The 11,856-nt window shown below is 42.0% G+C and overlaps 1 pseudogene; it reads right to left on the bottom strand.

The window, feature by feature from the left end:
• Nucleotides 1–10,111: 10,111 nt before the first annotated feature.
• LOC110558984 (tRNA-dihydrouridine(20) synthase [NAD(P)+]-like) lies at nt 10,112–10,934 on the bottom strand (annotated as a pseudogene).
• Between the last annotated feature and the right edge of the window lie 922 nt (nt 10,935–11,856).

The raw sequence follows: 11,856 nt of genomic DNA, 5'->3' as shown, positions 1-11,856 counted from the left end.
TCCCCCCTCGCTCCTTGTCTCTTTCTCTCTCTCTTTCTCATTTCTTTTGCATGTGTATGTTGTACATGTGAGTATGCATGTTTGAACACATGTAAGCGCACATGTATGTGTGTGTGCTCAGGTGCATGTGTGTGTGGAGACTCGAGGTTGATGTGTGTGTGGAGACTCGAGGTTGATGTCTTTGTTTACTCCGGACTCTCTGTAACTTGCCAAGTCTGATCCAGCTCTTCAACTTGCCATGGGAAATCCCCTACTTTCTTCCTGAGGGCAGGGATTTCTGGTGGCTTGCCACCCCTGGGCTTTAGCCATGAGGCATTGCCCCAGCTTCCGTTATACTACCAGACTTAAAACAATCAACAAAGAAGCTAAACCAGCAGCAACAAACCTCAAACAACAACAACAAACCAATAGCACAAACTAAACAACAGCAAAACAACCATCAGCCCTTTTTCTGACCTGAATTTATTTTCTAAAATGTTCCTTCACCTTAACATTTCCGAATTCCCATAATTCTCTATTTTATTTTACGGCTGTAAGAAGACAATGTCATTTTAAGGTTCAAATATATTAGGGAAATGATTACATTTATCCACATTCTTATTTTTATAAAGAAAAATTAGTAACACAAAATTTCCTTCAACAGAGACTGTGCCTGGAGAGATGGCTCTGGAGTGCTTGCCAGCAAGCTTAGGTTTGATTCTTGGGACCTACATAGTGGAAGGACAGAAGTTGTCTTTTGATGTGCATGTTTTCACCCTGGGTCTCATAGCTGTCCTTGATAAGTAAACGTAATAAAGTTTTTAATTAAAAAAAAATCCATGCACTTCCAATCACTGGAAAATGGCTTTCTTCTCTTTTCCCTTCTTATGAGCTATCAGGAGGTGGCAGGAAGCTTTGTTACAGGTATACACGTAAACACTGTCAACTTAGGAACATGTAATAAAGCAGACAGCATCCCTGAACCTGGTGTGAAGACTGTGTCATTCCAATAAAATCTTCTTGGTTTTGTATTGAATCATAGCATAAGAACAATTTATTGATACTCTTACAGGTTCCATCCAAATAAAGAAGTTAGACTTATTAATCCATGATATTCAAGGCATCTCAAAGAAACATGGTTGAATTTTTTGGCAAGTAAAGAGCCTCAATCAGATTAGAACTGGTGACCCATATTCCCCCAAGAATGCTGAGTATTTGCAGTGTCCAACCACGTGCCTGGCTGTTCCTGCAGTACACACGAACTTAGAAGGCCCCATGTGTCTTCCTGGTGACTGGGAGAATAGTGCATGGTTACAGATAACTTTGGCTACAAATAAGCGAAACCACAAGTCACATAGAGTAGCTCAGGCAACGGAGAAGTTTCTTCCTGGGAACTTGACTTGGAGTCATGTCTTTGAGAATGTCTTGGTTCTCTTGTCCTTTTAGTTTCAATTCTCATCTTGGATTGGCCTTATTAGCACTGAGATAGGGACTAATAATTCATTATCGTAGAACTCTTAGCTTGAATCATTGTTGACCAGTAAAAAAAATTTCCTTTCTAGTGTCCCTTGAGGTTGGGAATGACTATGTCCAGATGACATACTAAAATGGGGGAGAAAGACCTTCCTTCTACCATTTTTCTCCTTTTTATTAGATAGAATTGTGATATGGTAATGAGCAACCTTGAGGCACACAAATTGTGATAAATTTGAAAACAAAATCACCCGAATCCTAAAGACTAAGTCAGAACATGGAGAAAGCACTCTGTCTAGCTGTGTTCCATGTCAGCCTTGAGTGATTTATGTTGTGAATAAGAAAGAAACATTCATTTTATGAAAGAGAGATTAATTTTATTCTCTGTAGATCAGGGATTAAAATATCTGGGGCCCCAAAGGTTCCCTTGAGTCTTGTAGGCCCAGATTGTGTATGTGTGTGCACTGTATGTATGTGTGAGTGTGTATGCGTGCATGCAGGTATGTGTATACATGTATGTGTGTGTGTGTAGGCCAAAGGTCAATGTCAAGTGTCTTCCTCAAGTACTCTCCATCTTGTTGTTTAGATCTCTCACTCAACTCATTATTTAAGCTAGACTGGGGCCAATGAGCTCTTGGGAGCTGATAGTAGAGAATCTCCTTGCTACCTTCACCCCAAAGCTGGGCTTACAAATGCATGCCACCATGCCTAGCTTTTACATGGGTCCTAGGGATGTGACCTCAATTCTCCATGCTTGTGTGGCAGGTACTATACCGATAACGCTATGGTAATTTGAATATTGACCCCAGAAGATAGCCATGTCCTACTTCCTGGAACTAGTAAATATGTCACTTTATATGGCAAAAAGGACTTACTCACTTTGCAAATGTGAGTAAGTTGAGATGGGCAGAGTGGCTTATGCAAGCTGTTCCCATAAAACCACAGCATCCTTATAAAAGATAGACAGCCGAGTAAGAGAAGTTATGATGGTACTATAGCACAGGCTTCAGAGAAAGTGGGCAGCCTCCAGAAGCTGAAGAAGGCAAGGGGTTGGACTTTGTCCTAGAGGACAAACTATGCCTTCTGATGCCTTCAGTTTAGCCTGCTCTTGGACCTCTGGCCTCCAGTAGTGTTAGATAATAAATGTATATTGTTTTAAGCCTCTGAGCTTGTGCAACTGTGCTATGGCCACAGTAGGAGACCAGTTAAATATGTAACTGTTTGTTCTTTGAACCCTCATTTTCTTCCCAGAATGCAGTGGAGTTTTCTAAAGAGTATCCGACATAGTGTAACAATTGACTAGCTGCATCAATTATGAGAATCCAGTTTTTCTCCAATGCAAGGAGGTATCAAAAGGATGTATAAAAATATAAAATAACACTATTTTCATCACCTTTTAAAACTTAAAACTAGGTTGCTTATTTACCCTGTAAGAAGTTCATTGCTTTTACATCAGGCAGTAAATGTAACAATGGAAAAGATCTCATTATTAACTTAGGATTCGACAGACACTAGCTCTGAAGCACCGAAATGAAGGATCTTTGTGGTCATAGATAATTTTTGAGGGAATTAAAATGATCCTCAGAGAGAGAGAGAGAGAGAGAGAGAGAGAGAGAGAGAGAGAGAGAGAGAGAATGGCTGTTTTCAGCTTAAATGGTGTAGCTGGTAATGGCAATTTTGGATCACAATTTTGTTTACATTACCCACAGGCAGACTTTTCCCAAAAACAAGTAGTGTGCCAGCTTTCACTGTGATTGAATGCATTTAAGATCTGTGCCCAATCTGTGTCAGCCGTTCTAAATGGACACTGAAAGATGAGTCATCAGACCACTGAAGGGAACCTCAATGCCTCTTAGACCGAAGTTTTCTGGAATCCTCTGTGGAGAAGGAGAGAACCTACTCAAGGCTGCTGTCCTTTGACCTCCACGGGCATGAAACATGCATGTCTGCCCTCTTGCACATTGTACAGGCACATACACAACAGTAATAGTAAAACACAACACATTCTGGGATCTGACCCACTTACCCCCTCATGCTCAGATGCTCTCACTGGGCGTGACATTTCCCTTTACCTTTTACAATCCCCCACGGCACTAGTTAGCCATGGGGGCGATCTATTTTAGTTTAATTGAACAATCTAATTCAAGTCAATACTTTATTATGCCTCTGTAGTGAGACATACCCTGCCTTTTTGGAGATGCTCAGGTTTGTCATAGTTTGTCACAGTTTCTCCAGCTGGCACTGTGCTTTAAAGAACCTTGTGGGGAGGGTTGCATCATTGAGTAAGTGTAGTGGAGGATGTTCCCAGGAGCCACATTTTGGACGAGCAACTGCCAAGCCTGTGAGGCCAGCCCTGGTGCCACGTTGCTGTCTGCTCGGGCCCTCTCATCTTGCTTGCGGTGTTCTTCTGACCTTCAACTTTTCCTGGCCTTAATGGGGCACGAGGATGCCTTGCACATGAGCACTTTTGGCAAATTCCCAAGCTAGGCTCTAATCTCTCCCTCATGCCCTCCGAACTGTGTGGGACTGAAGTCTCCAGGGACCTGGAGAGCCCCCTTCCTCCTGTCCCACGTTCCTTCCTGAGTTCACTTCGCCGTGGCTGCCGTGGCTGCCTCCACATTGGAATAGGACAGCTCACACTGTCGGGCCTTCCCGGAAGCGTCAACAGAGGCTGAGTAAGAGCCCCTCAAAGCGAGCTTCCCATCACCTTCTCCATGCTTCCCTTCCTCTCGCGGGCATCCCCACCAGATTAGCTTTTCTAGGCTTTAGTGCCTTCATCTACAACACAGGAAAAGCACAGTACCTGACTTGTGAGACTTTAAAAAGCTAATTCAACGGTGGTGTTCCATACATACTAATCATTACTTTATCAGCACAAAATTTTAGCACATGCCTGCTAGTCTCCTTCAGGTCCCATCTGATATACTACTTGTGAACTGAACACACGTGCTAATAATTACACACATTATGTTCCGGGAAGTTAAATATTTAGTCTGTGTTGGGAAAGAGTTGAAGCAAGTTGGTTCTGTGAGCAAAATCATGCAATGATTTTCTGAATCTCTTCATCAGCAGTTTGTTGCCTACCAGTCTTCATCCAGCTTTCACAAGCTGTGTAGAAAGGATGTTGGAATCGGCCACAGTCTCCTTTATCAGGTAGAGCTGATCATTCCTCTCCTTGGAGTAGATAGATTGAAAAGGAGGAATATGGAGAGGGAGGGGGAGAAAGGAGGAGGAAAGTAGGAATGGGGAAGAGGGAGAAACCAAGGGGCCGTTCATTATGAGTCCAGCTTGGTTGCCCAGTATGGAGATGGCTGCAACTCCTTTGAAGAAATGTCCTTCTACACATAACACAAATGCAGTTTCACGGTTGTGAGTCTTTAATGGAAATTTAGATTTTTACATGGTTTGGCTGATAGCTTTCTCAAAACTTTTCCCAAACTGGTCTGTAACCAGTTTTATGATTGTGTAACTAGCATACGCATATGTTTTTGGTACCCAAATGTACCTTCATAAGGCAGCAGCTTATAGTAAGTCACCTGTAGCAAAGCTCACAAGCTTTCTCTATAGAGGGACAGATAAATTAGCATTCTGGACACTGTGAACCCTATAGTCTCTTTGCAGCTCCTCAGCCCTGCTGTTACAGTCAAAAGGCGCAGAGGAAGTCATGTACACGCATGAGCAGGCCTGAGAGTCAGTGTTATGAGCACTAACATTGGAATCTCACCGGCCCCAAATTCCAGTGACCTTCAGACTCCTTTGATCATGATTTTGGCCAAAGTCAGAGAATCAAGGAAGAAACAGTCACAAAGAAGAGTGGATATTCTCTAGGGAGAGATCTCAGAAATGTTCATTTAAGAGTCCTTAAGTCACAAACATCAAATAATTTGTTCATATCACTTTGCCTCAGTGATCTGTTGAAGAGGTCTAAATATCATAATAAACTGAGTTAAATTTATCTACCTATAAACTTACATTGATTAACTTTTGTTGAATGCATGATAGCTGTAACCTATTCAGACCCTGTAAAGTTCGAATGAAGACTTTCCTTTAGTTCCTTGGGAGGGATTTATTTTATACTTATTTTTAAAATAAAATTATAATTTAAAATAATTTCAAGCTTATGGAAATTTTGCATTTTTTACAGAGACTTTCCATATAACTTTCCTGATGATAACATCCTAAGTGAATCCATTTATTTCAAATAACAAACAATAAAGACACATCACTGTTAGTTGGAGTTCATATTCTCTTCAGATTTTCTGGTTTAATTGAATGTTCTTTTTCTGTTCCAGGATTCCATCCAGGAAGTCACATCACATTCACTTGTCACATTTTTGTGGGATCTTCTTGCCTGTTATCATTTCTGAGACTTTTCTCTTTTTCATGACTGTATTAGTCAGTGTTCTCCAGAGAAGCAAAATCAGTAGAAGAATCATCTATTTTTCTATCTATCTATCTATCTATCTATCTATCTATCTATCTATCGTCTGTCTGTCTTATTTCTTGGAAGGAAGTTACTGATATGATTTGGTCCTTGGCGGAATAGTCAGGAAAGAGTTGCTGCTGCTCCTGTTGGACTCATCCTGGCGGGTGAGGGGGGAAGGCTGGTGTAGCTGATGCTGTAACACTGAGGCAGAATTTTCTTTTCTCTGTAATACCTCAGCTTCTGCTTTGACACTTCAGTTGATTGCATGAGGCCTCACCCACATTTGTGAGGGTAGTTTCCTTTAGGAAACCGATCAGAGATGCCAGCTACAACTACAAAGCACCTTCACAGAATGGTAAATGGTAGTGTTTGCTTAAACAGCTGGGCATTGTGGCCTAATCAAGTTGAAGCATAATAACTGTCTCCATGACCTTTTATGTTGTTGAACACCCTTTGGTTGGTATTTCTCTGATGTTTCTCTCAAGATCAAGCTGGGGTCGTGTGCTTTGGGAGGTAAACTATGTTATTGTTGTTGTTTTGTTTTGGTCATTGCAGTGAAGGGTTGGGATGGGAATGAGTTCCATGAAATAATAGAAATATTAGCATAATATCTTAGCATATCTGAAATAGTCAGAAGTTATTTGCTGTGGCCTATAATTTGTATTCTGTCAGAATATTCAATTAACCTCATGATGATCACTTTCTAATTTTAAAAAAGATAATATTAGCATTAAGAGCTACACAAGGCAAACGAGGGTTCTTATTTACGCTTTGCCCAGCTTCTCTTTGGGAGGAGCGCTGTCAGTGACCAAAGGTCTGTCACTTCATTGAAGTTACATTGTCAAGATTTTACCTGCTTTTCTACTGTTGTCCTTTTGCTGCCTCAGGATCAGGTCAGGATGACACACGCTTGGTCCTCAGGTCTCCTTAGTCCCATTCAGACTGTGACCTGTGACAGGCTCTCCCACTTTTTACAGCCCTGTGACTTCTGAAGAGTTCTGCTTGGTTACTTTCAGTTTGGTTTGTCTTTTTTTTTGTGTGTGTTTGTTTCTGTTTTTGAGGCTTAGGCTGACATCGTGCATTATGGGAGAGAATATCACAGAATATTCTTCTCAGCGTTTTGGTCCATAGAGTAGCTATGTCTTATTACTAGTCATTTTATCCTCACTGCTGAGGATGGTGGCTTCTCTCCTTTAGATAACTATACTCCAGTACTTAAGTCCTCACCGCCCACAGCAGATAATGTGAGACTGCTAATATTGTATTTCTTAAACTTTTACCAACTAAGCCACTAATAGATCTTACCTATAACAGCTATCATTCTGGTGTTACACAGGTGCTATTCTATTTCCCACATTCCTTCTACAATTGTTAACTGGAATTCTTATGTAAAGAAAAGTTAGTCCTCCACTTATTTATCCAATTCTTTATTTTTATTATTGCTGACTCAGGTTTTCATTTTATTTTTGGGGTTATATACTAATAATGGTTAAATTTTATACATTAAAAAGTTTAATGGAAATTTCAAAGGAAACCTTAAGATAGAAAAGCTGGACATGATGGCTTGTGCCCTTAATGTCAGCACTTGGGAAGGTAAGAAGTACTGTGAGTTAGAGGCCATCTTGGACAACAGAGTGAGATCCTGTCTCTAAATAAATAAATAAAGGGGTAAAAAAGTTGGGTATGGTAGTTTCAGCACTCCGAAAGTGGAGGTAGAAGAATCAAAAGTTCAAAGTCATCTCTACTGCATGAGTTTGAGGCCAGTCGAAGCCACACAACTCTGTCCAGCCCACCTTTCCACCACACAATAAAAAGAGAAAAAATACTTTAGTCTCTTTTCTCACTATGTCCTTTAATTTTCTCTTACATAGCCAAAGCTAAACCTAAAGCTCTTGAATGTAAGTACATGTCCAGTGAAGTGATGTGAGAAAAAGAGCACCCGGCTTCCAGTCCAGACCGCGAAGAACCTCAACAAGAAGCTCACCTTCCTCGCTCCAGTTTCCTCCCTCGTGAAATGAGCTTGGGGGCTGGTAGGTTACAGCTACCCCAAAGCACATTCGCAAGGGCAAAAGAGATAATTGGGTGTAGAATATTTAGTGCAGAGCCTAGACTGTCTGTGCTTAACAAAATCTCAGTTCTCATTATCAAGAAAAAAAAAATAGCTAAAGCCATGGTTAACTATATCTGTTGTGGCTGAACTGGAAGTAATGAATTAAGGGACTCCTGGTAATGAGGTCTTGGGTTAGACTATATCTCGCTTATGTCCTGCCACCTCCCTTTATGCACTCAGTCAAGAATAAGTCATTCTTAAATTTTTGCTGAAGTAGGTCTGACTTTGACAATTGAGAACATTATAGACCTGGAAACAAATATGCATCTCTCTTCAGAGCCTGGCCCTCTTCCCACGAAGTATCTGCCCTCTGGGTCCTTCAACCCCCCACAATGAAGCTTTGGTATACCTGGTAACAGCCAAGTGCAGTGTCCCTTCCTGCTAGCCCATTGCCTGTTGGTTCGGGATATTATATCTCATTCTTTTGTCCAACCAAAAAATATTTATATGTACCCACTTCCATGTTTTATTCTTTATCCTTGTCTAAGATCATTCCCGTGTCATTTTGTAATGTCATTGTCTCTCTGTAGAGCCAGAAATTTGAGAACCCAAACCAAAACATTTTGTAAAGATCCTTTTGTTTACTTTGAAACACAGCATTCCTTTGAGCCTTACACCTCATCTTAAAATCTTGGAGAAGCCAGCTTATATATACATATATACAACAAGGAAGGAGGGAGCTGGCAGCACTGTCTCTTTGATCTGATTCTACCCAAAACTCTACTTAATTGACGTTTAAAACATTCAGCTGAAGGGAGGCAGGAGCCCAGCAGGAGAGGCCAAAAGAGGACAGTGGGGGAAAGGACAGGAACAGGAACAAAGTGTGTATGACAGTGTGGTAGTGAAACGCATGACCTCAGATGCTAACTTAGGATATTAGTAAAGCAAAACATTCAGATGAAATGTATGTCGCAAAAATTTAACCATTTCAACCACAACCCAGTGACATCCAGTACCTTCATAGAGTTGCTCACTCATCATCTGATCCCCAGATATTTTCATCACGCTCTAAGGACATCCTGTACGCAATTACTTTCCATTTCCCCTGCCCCTAGCTCCTAAGAACATTAATCTGATTTCTGCATTGATGAACTCATCCATTCTGGGTATTTCATTTTATTGAAATGACGTAATGTGACCTTTTGCATCTGGCTTCTTTCATTGTTAGCATGATGTTAAGGTTCATCCATGGTGTGGCAGATATCAGAAGTTCATCCCTTTTCTGGCCTTGCATGTATTCACAATTGGTTAACTAGTTACCAAATAATGGTCATTTGGGTTGTTTATACTTTTCGATCATTGTGGGTAGCACAGCTATGAATATTTTTGTGTCAGTATTTTTTGTTAACTTATTTATAATTCTTGTAGATACCTAAGCCTAGAATTACTTTATTTTATAATTCTGTTTAACTTTTCTAGAAACAGCTAAATTGTTTTATATAGGGACAAGATCATTTTTTCAGTTCTATCAGCAATGAATAAAGGATCCAGTTTCTCTGTGTCGTGCCAATATATATTATTTTCTACTTCAGAAAAATTAATTGCAGCAATCCTGTTTTGTATGAAGTAGTCTGTCACTGAGAGTCTGATTTGCATTTCCCTAAACTATCAATGTTGAACAATTTTTCTTTTCCTTTGTTTTTCATGTAGCCCAGACTATGCTCTGCAACATACTTTGCATCAGCTTCCCTACTTGGAGGATTAGAGACATATAGTCACCATGCCAGCCTTACTTTTTTATTTTTTGAGAGTGAAGGTGTCTTTATTGCATGGTACCGGCACCAATGTCAAGTCAGAGGTGCGGCCTGAAAACCTTGTTTTCAGCACATTCAGGTCACTGGGAACTTGGCTTAGCCAATCAGACCTATGAGAGATGGTATTACCCCTAGACATTCCTTGGCACTTGTTTTAGATTGATGGCCCGGGCCAAGACCTATAACTTCTGCATGTCAAGGGCCAGCAAACTGTCCAATGGCATCTTGTTTTGGTCCCAGCACCCGTAACCACCTTCACATCAGCCCACACTAGCGGCCCACAGCAGGAGTCCACAGCCTTCCAAGAGATTCTCTTCACTACTTCCGGGTTACAAGTGGTCTCGGTCAGCTGCTCTCGTTTGCTCTTGTTCAAGTCTTGGCTAAGAGGTCAGCTTGCAGGGCATAGAGCTCCCGAACAGCCTCCTCATTTAACACACCAAGGCCAAAGGCCTCACGAATTCCCTGGGAAGGTTGTGCCGCATGAGGCAGCCTTCCCTGGGGTGACTCCAGCTGTTCCTGCAGCATCTGGCACAAGCAGTCCTTCGTGTTGGTGTAGTGGTTATCATACTGCACCGCGTATTAGATGAACTTCTTCATGGCTTCCTCCAGGGGATGAAGAAGCCATCCTTGAGGAAGACAGAGGGGTTCCACACGGCTGCTCCAGGCACCGTCCCTAAGGAGGCAGCCGTGGCTTGCCGAAAGGCCTCTACGTCCAAGTGCTGCTGGAGGTGGTGGTAAGGTCCTCCACGGGCGACGACAGGCATGGAGAGGGTTTCGGCGACGGCTCTTGTAACTTCCCAGCTGAGGTCGTTCCCATTCCTCCCTCAGCGGAATACTCTCTTGGACAGCCCATGTTGACATCAGTAACAGCCGCATCACTTTCTACAAGCCTGGCCACAGCAAGGGCTCTCTCTGTGTCAGAAGTCCCCGCCTGGAAGACCACTCTGCTCTGATCTCTTTCACGCGTGGGGAAGATTACTCTGTCATCAGGAGCAACAAAGTCTGCTGGGCCGAGCATCTCATTGACAACTCGCTTGCACTGAGGCATCTTAAGAGCAATCAGCTCCTCACAGTAAACAACCTCTGCTCCATAACCCAGGGCTAGTAGTCGCCTTGGTGGAGTCTCCACCTGAACCAGAGGGGCTAAGATGTGTTTATTGTGGTAGCACAGGGTGAGGCTTTTCCCAATCATTCCTCCTCTGCTCTACCTCACAGCCACTCAACTCTAAGGCTCCTCCCTCCTTCCAGACGGTATGATGCACTTGGTGCAGCCATGTCGCACGCACGCTAGCCACCGTAACCAACCTTACTCCTTTTAATTTGTGTATCTTCTTTGGGAAATGTCTATTCAAGCCCTTTGCCCCTTTGTCATTGAATCATCTTCAGTTTTGTTCCTAATTTAAAAGATTTTGTTTTTAATTGTAGGCCTTTGTTAGGTGTCTGTTTTCTCTCAGTCTGCAGTTTGAAGACAGCCAGCTTATTCATGTTCCTTTTGTTGCTGAGTCCTTTGATTTCACACCTAAAAACCCATTACCAAATCCAAGGTCATCGGGCTTCAGCTCTATGCTTTATTCTAAGATTTTAATGTTTTTGGCTATTCGTTCCATTTTGAGTAAATTTTTGTATTTGGTCTAAAATACAGGGCTTACTTTATTCTCTTGCCTGTAACTTTCTAGTTGTCCAAACCATGTTTGTTTAAAAGATGCATGTTGTCTCACCTGAAGCTATGACACCCTTACCAAGCTTCAGGTAACCATCTGTGCATATTTCTGTGATCTTCGTATCTTCTCTATTCAAACCAGACACCATGGACGTGAGGATTTAAAAGAAGATTCTCCAATTTAGCATTTGAAGTGTGTCCATTTTACTGCTTCATGTTTCTCAAGTCAACACTGCTTTCCCTCCTGGTCACTATCAGTCCAGCCCAACCTCTGTTAACTCCCATCTGCATTGCTGCTGTGGCCATTCCTCAATGAGCAGTCAGGGTCATCTCCTACAACTAACAACAGAGTCATAGGAGTATCAGTTCTTTCCATGAATTCAAAATCTTAACATAATCCCAGCGCCTACCCTCTGTGCCCCAGTGGTGCCAGCCATGTCCCCGTTAGACTCCT

Source organism: Meriones unguiculatus, chromosome 1, assembly GCF_030254825.1.
Source record: "Meriones unguiculatus strain TT.TT164.6M chromosome 1, Bangor_MerUng_6.1, whole genome shotgun sequence".
In the NCBI taxonomy this organism is placed as follows: Eukaryota; Metazoa; Chordata; class Mammalia; order Rodentia; family Muridae; genus Meriones; species Meriones unguiculatus.
The sequence above is the reverse complement of the archived record's forward strand: the minus strand, read 5'-3'. Positions and strand labels throughout refer to the sequence as shown.